We start from the raw sequence: 22,049 nt of genomic DNA, 5'->3' as shown, positions 1-22,049 counted from the left end.
GTTATTAAATTTCATAATATTACTATATTAGTATTATTTTATTTTGAATAAGCTTGTATGAAGATAAATAATTGTTTTATGACAAAACAAAAGGTTATAACGATTGAAAATATATAATTGTTCGAATAGTCATAACTATTTGAACTTATTCGATAAACAAATTTATTTTTTAAATCTCCTACTTATTAATTTTTCAAATATAAATAAATTTGTATTATTTTATTCTGAATAGGCTTGTATGATGAAAAACAATTGTTTTATGACAAAACAAAAGTTCCTAATGATTTGAAATAGATAATTGTTTAAATGGCCATAATTATTTAAACTGATTTGATAAATTGATTTATGTTTTAAATCTCTAACTTATCAATTTTTATAATATTAATAAAGTAATATTATTTTATTTCAGATAAGCTTTTATGAACTGAAACAATTGTTTTATGATAAAATATAAGGTCATAATGATTTTAAATAGATAATTGTTCAAATAGTCAAAAATATTTGAACTTGTTCGGTAAATAGATTTTTTTCTAATTTTTTACTTAATAATTTTCTAAATGTTAATAAATTAGTATTATTTTATTTTGAACAAGCATGTATGAGTTGAAGCAATTATTTTATGACTAAACAAAAGGTCAAAACAATTTGAAATAGATAACCGTTCTAATAGTCTTAACTATTTGAATTGATTCAGCAAACATATTTATTTTTTAAATCCTTACTTATTAATGTTTAGAATGTTATTAATTTAGCAATATTTTACTCTAAATAAGCTTGTTGAATAGAAATTAAATGTTTTAGGACAAAACAAAAATCATAATAATTGGAGATAGATAATTGTTCAAATAGTCATAACTATTTGAACTGGTTCGATAAAGAGATTAGTTTTTAAATCTCTTATTAATTTTCAAAATAGTAATAAAATAGTATTATTTTATTCTGAATAATTTTGTATGAATAGAAACAATTGGTTTTGGAACATTAATTTTTAAATAAATTTATTTTTAAAATTTTTACTTATTAATTTTTGGAACATTAATAAATTTATATTATTTTATTTGAAATAAGCTTGAATGAATAGAACCAATTATTTTATGACAAAACAAAAGGTTGTAATGTTTTGAAATAGATAATTATTAAGATAGTCATAACTATTTGAACTTGTTTGATAAACATATTTATTTTTTTTAATTTTTGGAATATTAATAAATTAGTATTATTTTATTTCAAATAAGCTAACATGAATTGAAACAATTGTTTTATTACAAAACAAAATGTTACAATGATTTGAAGTAGATAATTATTCAAATAGTCATGACTATTTGAACTTGCTTGGTAAACTTATTTTTTTAAAATCTTTTACTTATTAATTGTTGAAATAGTAATAAATCAATATCATTTTAATCCGAATAAGCTCATATGGATGGAAACAATTATTTTATGACAAAACAAAAAAGTCATAAGAATTTGAAATAAATAATTATTCAGATAGTCATAATGATTTGAATTTGTTCGATAAATAGATTTATTTTTTAGATCTTTTACTTATTAATTGTCTTAATATTAATAAATTTATATTATTTTATTCAAAGTAAGCTTATATGAACAAATAAAATCATTGTATGACAAACCAAAAGGTATAGTGATTCTAAATCAATAATTGTTCAAATGGCCATAATTATTTAAACTTGTTCGGTAAATAATACTAATTTATAATTAAATAATATTTAATTACATATAAGTTAAAAAATTATTTGAATATTATAATTATTATAATATTGTAGTATATTATTTTAACATTTTATTCAAATATATATAAATATATATTTATTGATTTGAATAATTACTTGAAAATATTAAACAATATAATATTTTTATTATAATATTATAATTTTATTACAATACTTGGATTAATATATATATATATTAAACTAATTATTATAATTATAATAGAAATTTAATATATGTTAAAAATTGTTTATAATATTAATAACTAATATTTTAAATAAATATTTGTATTTAATTAATTATTATTTGTATTCTTATAATTTTTTTAATATTTTAATTAATTAATATATATTATTATTAATTCAAATAATATTTATAATTACTAATATTATTAATATATATTATCATTATATATTAGGATAGTTATTAGGAATAAAGTAATGCTAATTAAACTACTATTGTATTAATTTGTTACTCATAAAATAACTATAATTAACCATTATAATTATAATTTAAAATATAACATTTAACTAATCGGTAATTAGTAAGTATCTCTTTTATCCTTTCTATAATATTAAAATACCAATAAATTAAGTATGTTTATTTAATTTATATTTAAATAATATAAACTTGTTTACTAAATTAAATTTAAATAGTTTATTGTTATAGATTAATATAATATAATAATAATTAAAGTTTAGGTATTTTAATATAAAATTAATATATCTATTTTATTTAGTTCGATAATTAAAGTAAATAAAATAGTTTATAATTATACTTAATAATATTGTGTTATTTAATTAAATCCTTTCTATAATATTAACTTATAGAATTATTTTCTAAATCTCTTATAATTTTTTAAATATTTATTTAATTAAAATAATATCATAATACTAATTTTAATTTTATTAATGTTCATTTAAATTTAATAATTTTAAAATTTTTTAATTGAATATTTTTAATATTCATATAAACTTGTTACTTAATTTAAAATAAATAAATAGAGATCAATCATTTATATTATTATAAATATTTGAAATAAATAATTGTTCAAATAGTTAAACTAATTGAACTAGTTTAGTAAACAAATTTATTTTTTAACTCTCTTACTTATTAATTTTTGAAATATTAATAAATTAATATTATTTTATTTTGAACAAACTTATTTGAAAAAAAAATTATTTTATGACAAAACAAAAGGTAATAACGATTTGAAATCGATAATTGTTCAAATAGTCATAATTATTTGAACTGGTTCAGCAAATGAAATTATTTTTTAAATCTCTTGCTGATTATTTTTGAAATATTAAAATAAATAAATAATATATAATTAATAATTAATTTTATAATTAATGTAATAATTAATATTATGAATAAGTTATTAATAGGTAAATAAATTATTAATATTATTAATAATATTATATTAATATTATTAATATATTTAATAATCCAATTAAAATTTAACATATATTAATTTTCTATTATAATTATAATAGAAAATTGCAAATTATCATAAAAATTAATCATTTAGTTATTATTTTCTATTAATAAATAAGTTAAAAAATAAATCTTTTTATCAAATTAGTTCAAATAGTTATGACTATTTGAGCAATTATTTATTTCAAATTGTTATGACTTTTTGTTTTGTTATAAAACAATAATTTCTATTTATACAAACTTATTCGGATTAAAATAATACTAATTTATTAATATTTCAACAATTAATAAGTAAAAAATTTATAAAATAAATATGTTTACAGAACTAGATCAAATTGTCATGACTATTTGAAAATTTCTCTATTCAAATCGTTATGACTTTTGTTTTGTCATAAAAAATTATTTCAGTTCATATAAGCTTATTCAAAATAAATAATTATGGATAATTGTAATTAAATGCATTGACAAAACTATTGTGAGTTATTTCAAATAGATTTGAAATAAATTAAATAAGATTTAAAAGATAAATCTATTTGTCAAACCGGTTCAATTAGTTATAACTATTTGAACAATTATTTATTTCAAATTGTTATGACCATTTGTTTTATCATAGAACAATTGTTTCTATTCATATAGTCTTATTCAAAATAAAGTAATGCTAATTCAAAATTAATAAGTAACGGATTTAGAAAATGTATCTATTAGCCTAATCAGTATGACTACTTAAACAAATATCTATTTCAAATCATGATAAACTTTTGTTTTGTTACAAAATAATTGTTTCTGTTCATACAAGCTTTTTCAAAATAACATAATTCTAATTTATTAATATTCCAAAAATTTACAAGAGATTTAAAAAATAAATCTATTTACTGAACAAGTTCAAATAGTTACGGCTATTTGAACAATTATCTACATCAAATTGCTATGACCTTATGTTTTGTCATAAAACAAAATTGTCTATTCCTACAAACTTATTTCAAATCTATTTATCGAATAAGTTCAAATAGTTATGACTATTTGAACAATTATTTATTTCAAATCATTATGACCTTTTGTTTTCTCATAAAACAATTATTTTTGTTCATAAAAGCTTATTTAAATTAAAATAATATTAATTTATTAATATATCGATAATTAATAAGTAAAAGATTTAAAAAAATGTTTATCAAATAAATTTAAATAGTAATAACTATTTAAATAATTATTTATTTCAAATTGTTTTGATCTTTTGTTTCATCATAAAAAATTGTATCAATTTATATAGGCTTATTTGAAATAAAACAATACTAACTTATTAATATTCAAAAAATTAATGAGTAAGAGATTTAAAAAATGAATCTGTTTACCGAACAAGTTTAAATAGTTATGACTATTTGAACAATTATCTATTTCAAATCATTAAGACCTTTTATTTTATCATAAAATAATTGTTTACGTTCATACAAGCTTATTTTGAATAAAATAATATAAATTTACTAATATTCTAAGGATTAATAAGTAAAAATTTAAAAAATAAATCTATATTAGTATTAGTATAGAATACTATAAATCAATATCTATTTTATCTATTAAATATATCTATAAAACTAATTTATAAAATATTGATTAGGCCATTTATACAAGATATCTATTATTTTAAATTATTAATAATTATTAATTTATATATTGATAAAAATATTAAATAGATTAATATTAATATTATTTCAAATATGCTTATTATTCTTAATAGATTAATTTTATTAATTAATCTAATTATTATTTGTTTATTAGTAAGAGTTCAAAAAATTATTATATAAATATTAATCAAATTATTTAATAATATATAGTTATTATATATTTTAATTATTAAAATAATTAATATAATTATAATGATTTAAAATTCATTCAATCCTTATTAATTGTAAGGATTTATAATAATTAATAAATCAATTAAGTCATGAGTATAATTAATAATTCATACCTATTATTATTAATTTTTAATATTGATTATAAAATAAATTAAAGATAATATATATTGAATCTATTAATTTTAATAGATAAATTATTTAATTTTTATTTTAATATTAGTAATTTAATAAGTTTATTATACAAGCACATAATTGCTTACAGAAAATCAATAATTCAAACAAGCCTATATAAATTGATACAATTTTTTAATAATTAGTTATAACTAAATAACTATTTTTATTATCTATATTATTAACTGTATAGATTAAATATATTAATTTTAAAGCTTATTTTCTTATTAATTTTAAAATTAAGTATTAGTAAAAAAAGCCATATAGATAACAATTATGATTTATAAATCTAATTGGTTTTTTATTATTATTTCAAAAATTAATAATAGGTGTGATAATTAGATTTTTAAAGATTTATATTAAAACTAATTAATAAAAATCAAATAGATTAATAATCAAGTAGATTAAATCTTTTAATCATAACAATTAAAATAACAATTAAATAAATTGATTATTAAAATTAATAAAAAGTTTAATAGTATTTATATATTATATTATAATAATTTAACTATATTTGCACTAGTTATATTTAATACTATAATATATATTAATTTTAAATATTAAATCTAATTTATTAAGGAATTATTAATTGTATAGATTATAACTAAGAATTTAAAATATTTTAGTTAATTATTTAATACATAATATTTTTTAAATCTCTTAGTTATGAATTTCTAGAATATTATTAATTTAGTATTATTTTATTTCGAATAAATTTATACGAACAAAAATAATTATTTTATGACAAAACAAAATATTATAACAATTTAAAATAGATAATTATTCAAATAGTCATAATTATTTGAACTTATTCAGTAAATAGATTTATTTTTTGAATCTCGTACCAATTCTTGAAATATTAATAAATTAGTATTATTTTATTTCAGATAAACTTAAAAATTCAAAAATAATTGTTTTATGACAAAACAAAAGTACTAACAATTTTATTTCAGATAAGCTTGTACGTTGAAAAACAATTGCTTTATGACAAAATGAAAGGTAATAATGATTTGAAATAGATAATTGTTCAAATGGTCATAATTATTTAAACTAAGTCAATAAATTGTTTTATTTTTTAAATCTCTTAATTTTCAAAATATTAAGAAAAGTAGTATTATTTTATTTTGGATAAACTTTTGTGAACTAAAACAATTGTTTTATGATAAAACAAAAATTTACAACAATTTTAAATAGATAATTGTTCAAATAGTCATAACTATTTGAACTTGTTCAATAAACAAATTTAGTTTTTCAAATATCCTACTTATTAATCTTTCAAAAGTTAATAAATTAGTATTATTTTCTTTCGAATAAGCTTGTATGAACTGAAACAATTATTTTATGATTAAACAAAATGTCAGAACAATTTGAAATAGATAATTATTCTAATAATCTTAACTATTTGAACTGATTGGCAAACACATTTATTTTTTAAATCTCTTACTTATTAATTTTCAAAATATTATTAAATTAGTATTATTTTTATCCGAATAAGCTTATATGATAAAAACAATTATTTCATGACAAAACAAAGATCATAATGATTTGAGATTAATATTTGTTCAAATAGTCATAACTATTAGAACTACTTTGAAAAACAGTTTTAGTTTTTAAATCTCTTGCTTAATAATTTTTGAAATATTAATAAAGTAGTATTATTTTATTTCAGATAAGTTTTTATTAGCTGAAACAATTATTTTATGATAAAACAAAATGTCAAAATAATTTTATACAGATAATTATTTAAATAGTCATATCTATTTGAAATTGTTCGGTAAAGAGATTTATTTTTTTTAAATCTTTTGCTTTAATTTTTTGAATGTTAATAAATTAGTATCATTTTATTCTAAACAAGCTTGTATGAACTGAAATAATTATTTTATCACTAAACAAAAGGATAGAATGATTTGAAATAGATAATTATTCTGATAGTCTTAACTATTTGAACTAGTTCGGGTAACATATTTATTTTTTAAATCTATTATTAATTGTTGAAATATTATTAAATTAGCATCATTTTAATTCGAATAAGCTTGTATGAAAGAAAACAGTTGTTGTATGACAAAATAAAGATCATTATGATTTGAGATAGATCATTGTTCAAATAGTCATAACTATTTGAACTGGTTTAGTAGATAGATTTAGTTTTTAAATCTCTTATTAATTTTCAAAATATTAATAAATCAAAATTAATTTATTTTGAATAATTATGTATGAACAGAAACAATGTTTTATGACAAAACAAAACGTCATAACAATTTGAAATAGATAATTTTTCTAATGGACATGACTATTTGAACTTGTTCGGTAAATAAATTTATTTTTTAGATCTCGTACCTATTAATTTGCAAAAAATTAATAAAGTAGTATTATTTTATTTTGAATAAACTTGTATGAATAGAAATAATTATTTTATGACAAAACAAAAGATCATAACTATTAAAAATAAAAAATTGTTGAAATAGTTATAACTATTTGAGCTTAATAATAATTAAATAATCAATTAATAATGATTATTAATATTAAAATTAATTATTAATATTAATTATCTAATAATCAATATTTATTATATAATAAAACAATAAGAACGAAATAAACATTATATATTTAATGTTTTAACATTGTTTCAATTAAACAATAAAAAGCTCCCATATATATTAATATTTTAATATTAATATATAGTTTTATTAATAATTAGATTAATTTTATTTTATTTGATATTTTAAATTATTAATAATTGTTTTATGAGAAAACAAAGATCATAAACTATTTGAGATTGATATTTGTTTAAATAGTCCTAACTATTTGAACTGGTTTAAAAAAAACTTTAGTTTCTAAATATCTTACTTATTAATTTTTGAAATATTAGTAAAATAATATTATTTTATTTCGTATAAGTTTTTATGAGTCGAAACAATTGTTTTATTACAAAATAAAAGGTCATAATGACTTTAAATAAAAAATTGTTCAAATAGTCAAATCTATTTGAATTGTTTAGTAAACAGATTTATATTTTTAAATCTCTTACTCATTAAATTCTCAAATGTTAATAAATTAGTATTATTTTATTTTAAATAAGCTTATATGAATTGAAATAATTGTTTTATGACTAAACAAAGGTTAGAATGATTTAAAATAGATAACTGTTCTAATAGTTTTAACTATTTGAACTGGTTCGGCAAACATATTTATTTTTTTAAATCTCTTACATATTAATTTTTGGATGTTATTAAATTAGTATTATTTTAATTCGAATAAGCATGTATGAAAAGAAACAATTGTTTTATGACAAAATAAAGATCATAATGATTTAAGATAGATAACTGTCAAAATAGTCATAACTATTTAAACTGTTTTCATAAATAGATTTAGTTTTTAAATGTTTTATTAATTTTCAAAATATTAATAAATCAATATTATTTTATTTTGCTAATTTTGCATGAACAAATTGTTTTATAACTAACCAAAAGGTCATAACAATTTCAAATAGATAATTATTCAAATAGACATGATTATTTGAACTTGTTCGGTAAACATATTTATTTTTAAATCTCTTACCTATTAATTTTCAAATATTAATAAATTAGTATTATTTTATTTCGAATAAACCTGTATGAATTGAAACAATTTTTTTATGATAAAACAAAATATCATAACTATTTGAAATAAATAATTATTCAAACAATCATAACTATTTGAACTTGCATGGTAAACAGATTTACTTTTTAGCTCTTTTACTTATCAATTTTTGGAATATTAATAAACTAGTACTATTTTATTTCAAATACACTTGTACGAACAAAAACATTTGGTTTATAACGAAACAAAATGTCATAACTATTCGAAAAAGATGATTGTTCAAATAGTCATAACTATTTCAACATGTTCAAAAAACAAATTTTTTTTTATTTTTACTTATTAATTTTTGAAATATTAACAAATTTATATTATTTTATTCAAAATAAACTTGTATGAATGGGAACAATTGTTTTATGACAAAACAAAAGGTCATAACAATTTGAAATAGATAATTGTTCAAATAGTCATAACTATTTGAACTTGTTTAGAAAATAGTTTCATTTTTTAAATCTCTTACTCATTATTTTTTGGAATATTAATAAATTAGTATTATTTTATTTTGAATAAGCCTATATGAATTGATACAATTGTTTTAGGACAAAAAAAAGGTCAAAATGATTTTAAATAGATAATTTACTCAAATAGTTATGACTATTTGAACTTGTTTGGTAAATATATTTATTTTTAAAATCTTTTACTTATTAATTGTCAAAATATTAAAAAATTAATATTATTTTAATCCAAATAAGCTTGTATGGAGAAAAACAATTGTTTTATCATAAAACAAAAATGTCATAACGGTTTGAAATAAATAATTGTTCAAACAGATATGACTATTTGAACTTATTTGGTAAACAAATTTATTTTTTAAATCTTTTACTTATTAAATGTCTAAATATTAATAAATTTGTATAATTTTATTTGAAATAAGCTTGTATGAGTAGAAAAAATTGTTTTATAACAAAATAAAAGGTCATAATGATTTGAAATAGATAATTATTCAAATAGTCATAACTATTTGAACTTGTTCGAAAAATAATTTCATCTTTTAAATCTCTTACTCATTATGTTAAGAATATTAATAAATTAGATTTATGTTATTTCAAATAAGCTTTTTCGAACAGAAACAATTACTTTGTGATAAACAAAAGGTCATAACTATTTACACTGGTCAGGCTAACAGATTCATTTTTTAAATCCATTACTTATGATTTTCAAAATATTAATACATTAGCATTACCTTATTCTAAATAAGACTATATGAACAGAAACAATTATTTTATGACAAAACAAATGGTTATAATGATTTAAAATAAAGAATTGTTTAAATAGTTATAACTAACTGAACTGGTTTAGTAAACAGATTTATTTTTTAAATCTCTTACTTTTTAATTTTCAAAATATGAATAGATTAATATTATTTTTTCCAAACAAACTTATATGAACAAAAACATTTGTTTTATGCAAAAAAAAAAAAGTCATAACAATTTGAAATAGATAATTATTCAAATAATCATAATTATTTGAACTGGTTTGACAAACAAAATTATTTTTTAAATCCCATACTTATTAATTTTTTAAATATTAATAAATTTGTTTTATTTTATTCTGAATAAGTTACTAATAACTAAAAAAATTATTTTATGACAATAAAATAATTATCGATATATTGTTATGTCAATTATAACAAATTATTACTTATTAAATTATTAAGATATGATTATTTTAAAATATATCTAAAAATTTATTATTCTTATGGCCATTTTGTTAAATGGTTAATTATTAAATCAATTATCTTTTAAATTAATAATTATTACTTATTCTTATTTATTATTTTCAATTAATATTCAAGTAATTATTATTAATTTGTTTACAGTGACCAATATTTATTAAATTATTTTAATATTGTTATTTATTTAATCTATATATTTTGTTATTAATAATTAATATTCAAGTAATTAGAATTGAAACCTAAGGTGATTTGTTTAAGTTTATAATAGTTATATAACTATTTAAACAATTATCTATTTCAAATCGTTATAACTATTTATTTGTTTTGTTATAAAACAAATGTCTCTGTTCATACAAGTTTATTACAAATAAAATAATACAAATTAATTAATATTTAGACAATTAATAAGTATAACATTTAAAAATAAATCTGTCTATCAAACAAATTCAAACAGTTATAACTATTTGAACTATTATTTATTTCATATCATTATGATTTTTTGTTTCATTATAAAACAATTGTTTCTATTTATTCAAACTTATTTAGATTAAAATAACACTAATTTCTTAATTTTTAACTAATAAGTAAAAAATTTAAAAAATAAATCTATTTAACGAGCAAGTTTAAATGGTCATGGTTATTTGAATAATTATCTATTTCAAATCGTTATGACCATTTGTTTTGTTATAAAATAATTTTTCTATTGATCTAATATTTGAATTGTTTCAACTTATTAAATTAATAAGTAATTTATTAATTACTCTTTGACTCTATTTTCAAAGTCCTTTTCATCTTTCCTTCATGAAACTTGTTCACTATCAGTTTCTTACCCGTATTCAGCCTTGGATAGAATTTAATATCTGATTAGAGCTATATTCCCAAAAAAAAACTCGACTTGCAGACAGCACTTCATCGTGCGATAGGGTCCAAGCATAACAAGGCTCTCACCCTGTACGATGCCTTTTTCCAGAGGACTTAGGCTCAGTCTACCGCTAAGGATGTTTCTACAGACTACAATTCAAACACGAAAATGCTCGATTCTCAAGCTAGGCTATTCATGGTTCACTCATCGTTACTAAGGGAATCCTGGTAAGTTTATTTTCCTCCACTTATTGATATGTTTAAACTCAACAGGTCACAATGTGAGCATCAACCAAATGATACGGAGGGTTTGATGAGGTCTGGATGGACAATGTGCACGTCTCACCAGAATAAGGCATGTAGTGAGCTTTACCATTGATGGTCATGACATTATCGTTGTTAGGGACTCATTTTTGGACCAACCATGATTGAGGAGATCATAGGAAGCCATGTTTCACCCCCTCAATCAGAGTTAATAAGTAGGAGGTTAGAGGGTGATGATGCATGACACCCAGGCAGACGTGCCCTTTGCCTAAGGGCTTAGGGGCACAACTTGTGTTCAAAGACTTAATAGCTCATGAGATTCTACAATTCACACCAAGTATCACATTTCACTACATTCTTCATTGATATGAGAGCCAAGATATCCGTTATCGATAGTCATTTTAGTTTTTCTTGATAAAAAGAGCCATGGTGCTACCCACACATGCAAAGCAAATGGGGTGATGATAGCACACTTGCTCTTTTTCATTTAGGTTCCTTGGCACGATTCATGCTTGAGGTTTGTTATTTGGTCATAAGCAATGATGCTGATCATTTCATTTGCTCGAAAGGCAAAACAAAGCGATCGTCGCACATGCCTAAGGCCATAAGGGGCTTAGGCCATAGAGGCACTTTGCCCCCTTGGTGTTTCGTTAACACATTCATGGGTCATTTGTTAAGCCAATTTTAACAATGATTCTTCCATAAGTTCACCTATGGAAACCTTGTTACGACTTCTCTTTCCTCTAAATGATAAGGTTTAGTGGACTTCTCGTAATGTCACAGGTACTGAACCGTCCATACTAGACCATTCAATTGGTATGAGTGATTGTTAGTGTGTACAAAGGGTAGGGACGTAGTCAACAAGAGCTAATGACTCACACTTATTAAAAATTCCTTGTTGAAGACCAATAAGTACAATGATCTATGCCCATCACGATGAAATTTCAAAGATTACCCAAGCCTATTGGCCAAGGCTATAGACTCGTTGAATACATCAATGTAGCGCACATGTAGCCCAAAACATCTGAAGGCATCATAGACCGATTATTACCTTAAACTTCTTTAGTCAAGTAGCCATAGTCCCTTTAAGAAGCTAGCCATAAAGGATCATCTCCATGTAACTAGTTAATAGGTTAAGGTCTCATTCGTTAATAGAATTAAGTAGACAAATCGCTCTACCAACTAAGAATGGCCATGCACCACCACTTATAGAATCAAGAAAGAGCTCTCAGATGTCAATCCATACTATGTCTGGACCTGATAAGTTTCCTTATGTTGAGTCAAATTAAACTATAAGCTCCACTATTGGTGGTGCCTTTCCATTAATTCTTTTAAGTTTTAGCCTTGCAAACATACTCCTCCTAGAATCCAAAGACTTTGATTTTTCATAAGGTGCTAACAAAGTCCTAAAAGTAACATTCGTTGATCCCTGGTTTGCATCATTTATAGTTGAGACTAGGATGGTATTTGACCAACTTTGAACCCTCAAATTTTATTCTTGATTAATGAAAACACTTTGGCAAATGCTTTTGCAATTGTTCATCTTTCAAAAATCCAAGAATTTCACCTCTGACTATAAAATACGAATGCCCTTAACTATCCCTATTAATCATTACTCTGATCCCAAAGGCCAACACAATAGCACTAATATCCTTTAATGTTATCTTATGCTAATGTATACAAACATAGGCCTACTTTGAGCACTCTAATTTTTTCCAAAGTAACATCACCAGAGGAATGACTTGGCTAGTTAAGGTCAAGAGCATATCATTGGTATCATTGGTTATAAGGACAAGTAAACTAGTGCTCATCATGAGATGGACTAGACGACCTAATCCTAGTTCCAACTATGAGTTTTTTAACTGTAACAACTTAAATATATGCTATTAGAGCTAGAATTATCGTAACTGCTGGCACCAGACTTGTCCTTCAATGGATGGCCCTCCAATGGATCCTTATTAAGGGATTTAGATTGTATTCATTTCAATTACTAAACTCATAGAGCTCGGTATTGTTATTTATTATCATAACCTCCCTGTGTCAAGATTGGGTAATTTTTTACCTATAGCCTTCTTTGGATGTGTTAGCCTTTTCTTAGGTTCTCTCTCCAGAATCAAACCCTAATTCTTCGTCACTGGTCATCACCATAGTAGGCCATTATCCTACCATCAAAAGTTGATATGGCAAACATTTGAATGATACATCACTAGCACAAAGGTTATGCGATCCCTTGAGTTATAATGAATCATTAGAGCAAAGGGCAAAGCCCACGTCAACCTTTTATCTAATAAATACATCCTTTCCAGAAGCAAAGGTTTGTTGTATGCTTTAGCTGGAGATTTACTATGGTTATTTGAGTAGTAGATACCATCAAACAAACTATAACTGATTTAATGAGCCATTCACAATTTCACAGTCTAAATTAGTTCATACTTACACATGCATCGCTTAGTCTATGAGATAAGTATATGACTACTGGCAAGATTAACCAAGTAGCATTCCTTTAGGACATTGGGACTACATAAGCCTCAACACATTGACTGAATGGTAGAGAGAGCCAATAAGGAGTACAAGCATTATGTGTGTCGAGCATATAAAATGCATAGCTTTGGATGAACAAGGGCTGAGGGGCCAACGCCCAAAAAACATTTTGCATTCGAGAGCATGAATGAACATAGTGTACCAATGTAACCATGAGGGCTTGGGTGGCACACTTACAACACGGGGCATAATTAAGGTTTGACCTATAACCCCTAAAGACACAAGGTAGATAGGGATGGCAAGACATTTGATTTTCTTCAATTTAGGTATACAATACAAGATCCCGATTGCACCCCCAGGGTACAATGACCACATAAGAGAGATTGAAGAGGGTGACAATCGACAGTTCGATGCATCGAGCATGGAGCCTGCTAATATGAACAACTATAGTACTACTCATATGCCCATTGCATACAAGTGATAGCATTCATGCACACTGGTCCACAACCCACCTAATCGATTACACAACGAGCAAGTAGAGGAAATGATACATGAGCCACACCACAACTATTTGGCAGGGGAAAAACACAAGAAAGGGCCACGAGACTGCACCTACCATCCAATAGGTAACAACAGAATAACACCACCAATGCTTGGTTTGGTAAGGACTGCACATGCAAACTTTGCTGTCACCACCCTAGGGGGACATTACCCAATTTAATGACTTGTTCCTGGGGTCTTAGGCAGCATCGACTACATGCACTGGCTTGGCTAAGCCAAGGCATTTTTTATGGTTGACAAGAAGGGACCATGAAACTATCAAATACTTGAGAAACTTGGCCACCCTAAGCTCGTTACCGCAGTTTCTGCTTGCACCACCCTAATGAGTCATTGCATAATTTAGAGGCTTGGTCTCAGGGTATAAGATAGCATTAGTCATAGGCACAGGCTTGAGCTCAACCTTTTTTGAGTGTATGCTAACCAATCAAGGCCATAGGCTTTTGTGAGTCACTGAAGCAACCAGTCTTCAGACAATACGACCAAAAGGCATGCATGGCGTAGATTTTGCCTCAGGGACATTACCATGGATGTATGCGATAAAAAGCCCATCATGCACACCTACTCTCTTCGAGAAAGAGAGAGAGAGAGTAACCAGACAACCAACCCCTAAAGAGCATAAGAGATTTTATAGATATACTAGCATAGACATTAAAGTGTCTGAAATGGGGACACTTTTTTCAAATTTGCATATTCCACACCAAGGGTCCGCAAGTGCCAATGATGGTCAAAGCTTGTACCTATACCAAGACCTAGTATGTGTTGATGGTGTTTGAGGTAAGTACCTGCAGTAAGGGCCTGCATGTGCCAATAGTGATGAAGGTAACTGTTTGCATGAAGGGCCATATTCTTCTGATGCTGTTCAAGGCATGTGCACACACCAAGGGCCAATATGTGCTGATAGTGGTCAAGGCAAGTGCCTGTACCAAGGCTAGCTTATGTCGATAATGGTCGAGGCCTTGGTCAAAGTTCAATTCTAGGCCACAATGCACATACTGGGCTTAGGCATGCGTTGGTGCTATATTTTTTTACCTAGGGCACCAGCACTAAAGCATCACCAAAGAACTTGATTGGTAGCATTAGGGGTTTCGACGATTAAGAGAGGGAGTTAAAAGGTGTGTGCACATGATATGCGATAGGTAGTGGCCCTTAGCCCTTATATTGGCTCCTTATCCCCTAAGCAACCTCGACTACTCAACCCCTATAAAGAGCATAAGAGCTTTTATCAGTTTGTAGCCAGTAGCCATTCAAGTGTCTGAAATGGGGACTTTTTTTCAAATGGACACAAAATCTTCCACACTTTGAAATTTTTGCTGAATTTTTTATGGATGCCAACAAGGATCACATATACCAAAATTGACGCCAAAACTCCTAAAAATTTTTTGAAAAATCCTATATTGTAAAAACTTTTAAAAATCATAAAAAATAGGAAATAAGTCATCTTGCTATGAAACTTCACAAAAAGGCTTAGGGGACCATTATATGAATTTACAAGCAATAAAAATGGCATTGGCATGGCAAAAATATGAAGATATGTCTAAACCCACCTATTATCCGATCATAAGGTATGTGGTGTGTGGCTCGGGCCCAAGATACCCTCACGTGGTGCATAGCCCAGCATGTGCTGATGGTGTTTAAGTGAGCTACCTGCACAAAGGGCCAGCATATGCTGAGACCAAGGGTGAACATGTCTCAATGGTGGTTGAGGTATGTGTCACAGTTTGCATGTTGGTCCAGGTTCGTGGGTTCTTTTTGAGTCAAGGAAGAATTTCGATTCTAGGGGGATTGGATCCAACAGCTAAGGGGACCAAGCCTTGAGGCCTACTAAAGGCCTAGGTCATAAGGAACTAGCCCAGAACATTGGTATTGGCAGTGATCAAAACTTGAAATGCTCAAGCATGGTGTTCAAGTTTGGTAGTATTGAGCCAGCCCCTAGTGCGAGCATTGGTGAGTGCTTATATCAATTTACAAGTCATAAAAATGGCATTAGTGTGTCAGAAATATGAAAATGTGTCTAAACCCACCTACTACCCTATCATGGTACGCATGGTGCATGGTTCAAGCCATTGAGTCATTGATTCAGATAATTATTACTATTTAAAATCGTAATTAAGTATCATAATAAAATTATTAATTAAAATATTAAATTATTATATTTGATCTATTTTATAATTAATAAATATAATTATTACCATTTTATATTAATTTATTTTATTTTGAATAAGATTATTATAAAGAAATATTATTCAAAATAATATGCTAATAATAGATCTATTTGAATTAAATTTATATATTTAATTATAATAAACATTTTATAATTTTATAATTTATATTTATTAATATAATTAAATCCCTTAAGAAATTATTAATTATATTCATATAAACTAATGTTTAACATAATTCATAATTAATTATAATTAATTATTAATATTAATAAATAAATAATTTATATAAAATATTTGATAATTTACAAATTGTTTAATAACTAATAGATTTAAAAAATAAATTTGTTTACCGAACCAATTCAAATAGTTAAGGCTATATGAATAATTGTCTATTTCAAATCGTTATGACCTTTTGTTTTGTCGTAAGACAAATGTTTTTGTTCATATAAGTTTGTTCAAAATAAAATAATATTAATTTATTAATATTTCAAAAATTAATAAAAGATTTAATACATAAATCTATTTACCATACTAGTTCAATTAGTTATAACAATTTGAACATTTATTTATTTCAAATCATACTAAATTAATAATTTGTTAATAAATTTGAATCGTACCTTTTGTAATTTAAATTTATTAAAATTTTTTTAATTGAGTTGTCATAAAACAACAGCTAACTATTAAAATTAATTTAATTATTACTTATTAAATTTCTTACTTATTAATTTTTAAAATATTATTAAATTAGTATTATTTTAATCAAATGGTGCATGGCTCAATCCCAAGATACCCTTGCGTGGTGTGCAGCCTAGCATGTGCCAATGGTGTTTAAAAGAACTACCCATACAAAGGGCCAACATGCCAGTGGTGGTCAAAGCATGTGCTGAGACCTAGGGTCAACATGTCCTAATGGTGGTCGAGGCATGCACATGTGTCACAATTCTAGTGGAATAGGGTCCGACAGCCAATGGGACCAAGCTCTGAGACCTACTAGAGGCTCAAGTTATGGAGAACTAGCCTAGAACAGTGGTATGGGCAATGATCAATTCTCCATAGGCTTAGGCACAATGTTCAGGTTCGACATAATTGAGCCAAGCCCAGGTGTGGGAGCTAGTGAGCACTTATATGAATTTACAAGCCATAAAAATGCTATTAGCATGGCAAAAATATAAAGATGTGCCTGAACCCACCTACTACCTGATCATGATACAGATGGTGTGCTGCTCAGGCTTAGATACCCTCGCGTGGTACGTGACCCAGCATGTGCTAATGGTGTTTGAGGGAATTGTCCGCATAAAGGCCAGCATGTGCCAATCGTGGTTGAAACATGTGCCTAGACCAAGGGCCAACATGCTCTAATGGTGGTTGAGGCATGCGTATGTATCACAGTCTGCAAGCTGGTCCAAACCCAAGGATTTTATTCAAGTCAAGTAGTAGTTCCAGTTCTAGAAGGACAAGGTCTGACAGTCGAGAAGACTAGACCTTGAGGCTTATTGTAAGCCCAAGTTAAGGGGAACTAGTCTAAAACAGTGGTATAGGCAGTAATCAAGACTCTAGAGGCTCAAGCATATGTTCAAGTTTGGCAGAGTTGAGCTAGACCCAATTACGAGTGCTGGTGAACGATATGTGGGCACATGGTCAGACCTAGGTTCGAGCACTGATAATCGAGGTGCGGACGCATGGTTAAACCCAAGTGCAGGCATGCCTAAATACAATCTTGGGAGGATCAGATTTGTAGGCTTTTAAAAGACCTGATACTATAGCATAATCTTTGACAAAGCTAGAATTATGATAAGCACTTGAGCTTTGTAGGCTAACTTAGGCAACACAGAGTCAATTCCCTATCCAAGGTCATACGTGGTTTGGCTTAAGATCAGAGCTTGTGACACATGCGCTGAGCATCATTTCATGCCAATGGTGATTGAGGGGCAGACAAGTGCCTTGGGTAGGAAGGTCATGGTACACATGCCACAGCAAGCATCAACATCTGCCACAAATGTGTCCAAGGCAACAACTAGCACTAAGGGCTCGCTTATGCCAATAGTGATCAAGGCAAGTATCCACTCAAACATTGCATGCATCTGGCGATGGTGTCCAAAGCAACATCCCACACAAAGGGGCCAATATCTGTTGATGGTGTCCAAGGTAATAACGGGCTGACATCCACCAACGGTGTTGGATATGGTTACCCGTATAGCAATCAAGGGCTAGAGGTAGTCAATGGCATTCGAGGTAACAACCTGCACCGAAGGCCAGTGTGTGTTGATGGAGATTGAGGCAAGTGCTCACACTAAGGGCATTTGGTTACCGTTTTCTTAGACATTTGAGGGAGGGATGTTATCGCCTGACCAAATTGGTTGCAATGAGGAACACCATTCATCCCTAACCCCAGAAGGGTGTGGTGTAAAAAAAATGAAGTGAGAGGACTTTGGTGGGTGTGGGGGAGAGGTACAAATTGAAGCAATAAAGGGCTAAATCTTAGTGAATCATGGCAACAAGGCCACTCTACCACTTACAACAGTTAAACTAATTTATTTTAATTGTTCAAATAGTCATAATTATTTCAACTGATTTAGCAAACAAAATGATTTATTAAATCTTTTATTGATTAATTTTTGAAATATTAATAAATGTTTTTATTTTATTATGAATAAGTTAGTAAAAATTAAAAAAATTATTTTACGATAAAACAAAATATCATAACAATTTAAAATAAAGATTGTTCCTATAGCCTTAACTATTTGAACTGGTTTAGCAAACAAATTTATTTTTTAAATCTATTAGTTATTAATTTTCAGAATATTATTACATTAGTATTTTTTATTCCGAATAAACTTGTATGAATAGAAATAATTATTTTATGAAAGAACAAAAGGTTATAAGAAATTGAAATACAAATAGTCATAACTATTTGAATTTGTTCGATAAACATATTTATTTTTTAAATCTCCTACTTATTAATTTTTGAAATATTAATAAATTAATATTTTTTTATTATGATTAAGCTAGTATGATGAAAAACAATTGTTTTATGTCAAAACAAAAGTTCATAATGATTTGAAATAGATAAATGTTCAAATGGCCATAATTATTTTAACTCATTCAATAAACTAATTTATGTTTTAAATCTTTAACTTATCAATTTTTAAAATATTAATAAAGTAATATTATTTAATTTGGGACAAGCTTTTATGATCTAAAACAATTGTTTTATGATGAAATAAAAGGTCATAAAGATTTTAGATAGATAATTATTCAAATAGTCATAACTATTTGAACTTGTTGGATAAACAAATTTATTTTTTTAAATTTCTTGCCTATTAATTTTCTGAATGTTAATAAATTAGTATTATTTTATTTTAAATAAGCATGTATGATCTGAAACAATTATTTTATGACTAAACAAAAGGTTAGAATGATTTAAAATAGATAATTGTTCTAATAGTCTTAACTATTTGAACTGGATCAGCAAACACATTTATTTTTAAATCTTTACTTATTAATTTTTAAAATATTATTAACTTAGCAATATTTTACTCTAAATAAGCTTGTATGAACAGAAACAAATGTTTTAGGATAAAACAAAGATCATAACGATTTGAGATAAATAATTGTTTAAATAGTTATAATTATTTAAACTGGTTCGGTAAAGAGATTTAATTTTTAAATCTCTTATTAATTTTTGAAATAGTAATAAATTAGTATATTTTATTATAAATAATTGTGTATGAATAGAAACAATTGTTTTACAACAAAATAAAATGTCATAACAATTTGAAATAGATAATAGTTCAAATAGACATGACTATTTGAACTGGTTCGATAAACTAATTAATTTTTTAAATCTTCAACTTATTAATTTTTAGAATGTTAATATATTAGTATTATTTTATTCCAAATAAACTTGTATGGATAGAAACAATTGTTTTATAACAAAACAAAAGATCATAACAATTTGAAATAAATAATTGTTCAAACAATCATAACTATTTGAACTCACTCGGTAAATAAATTTATTTTTAAATCTTTTACTTACTAATTTTGGAATATTAATTAATTAGAATTATTTTATTCCAAATAAGCTTGTTTGAATAGAAACAATTAGTTTATGACAAAACAAATGGTCATAATGATTTGAAATAGATAATTGTTCAAATAGTCATAACTATTTGAATGTGTTCAGAAAATAGCTTTATTTTCTAAAATTTTCTTATTAATTTTTGGAATATTAATAAATTTATATTATTTTATTCAAAATACGCTTACATTAATAGAACCAATTGTTTTATGATAAAATAAAATGTCATAATGTTTTGAAATAGATAATTGTTTAGATAGTCATAACTATTTCAACTTGATCGATAAGAAAATTCATATTTTTAATTCTGTTACTCTTTAATTTTTGGAATATTATTTTATCTCAAATAGGCTTATATGAACTGAAGCAATTATTTTTATTACAAAACAAAAGCTTACAATGATTTGAAATAGATTATTATTCAAATAGTCATTACTGTTTTAACTTGTTCGGCAAACATATTTATTTTTTTAAATATTTTACTTATAAATTATAGAAATATTAATAAATTAATATTATTTTATTCCGAATAAGCTAGTATGAACAAAAGCAATTGTTTTACAACAAAATAAAAAGTCATAACGATTTGAAATAAATAATTATTCAAATAGTCATAACGATTTGAACTTATTCAGTAAACAGATTTATTTTTAATCTTTTATTTATTAATTTTCTTAATTTAATAAATTTGTATTATTTTATTCAAAATAAGCTTGTATGAACAAAAATAATCATTTTATGACAAAGCAAAAGGTTATAGCGATTTCCAATAAATAATTGTTCAAATAATTATAATTATTTAAACTTGTTCAGTAAATAGATTCATTTTTTAAATCTCTTAATTATTAATTTTCAAAATAGTAATAACTTAATGTTATTTTATTTTGAATAAGCTTATATGAATTGAAATAATTTTTTTATGACAAAAGAAAATGTCATAACAATTTGAAATAGATAACTATTCAAATAGTCATGATTGTTTGATCTAGTTCAGTAAACATATTTAATTTTTTACATTTTTTTACTTATTAATTGTCAAAATATTAATAAATTTGTATTATTTTAATCCGAATAAGCTTGAATAAATAGAAACTATTATCTTATAATAGAACAAAAAGTCATAATGATTTGAAATAATTGCTTAA

The 22,049-nt window shown here is 24.7% G+C and overlaps 1 non-coding gene and 1 pseudogene across 1 annotated transcript; both read right to left on the bottom strand.

The window, feature by feature from the left end:
- Positions 1–11,863: 11,863 nt before the first annotated feature.
- Positions 11,864–12,020, bottom strand: LOC149512588 (5.8S ribosomal RNA). Its single transcript, XR_016332246.1, has one exon. It is a non-coding gene; the product is annotated as a 5.8S ribosomal RNA (ribosomal RNA).
- A 290-nt stretch (positions 12,021–12,310) lies between these two features.
- On the bottom strand, positions 12,311–14,117 carry LOC149512587 (18S ribosomal RNA; annotated as a pseudogene).
- Between the last annotated feature and the right edge of the window lie 7,932 nt (positions 14,118–22,049).

The sequence above is a fragment of the Durio zibethinus genome, chromosome 22 (assembly GCF_047325235.1).
Source record: "Durio zibethinus cultivar Kanyao isolate XHJ-2024 chromosome 22, ASM4732523v1, whole genome shotgun sequence".
Classification (NCBI taxonomy): Eukaryota; Viridiplantae; Streptophyta; class Magnoliopsida; order Malvales; family Malvaceae; genus Durio; species Durio zibethinus.
This window is presented reverse-complemented; position numbering and strand designations above follow the sequence as displayed.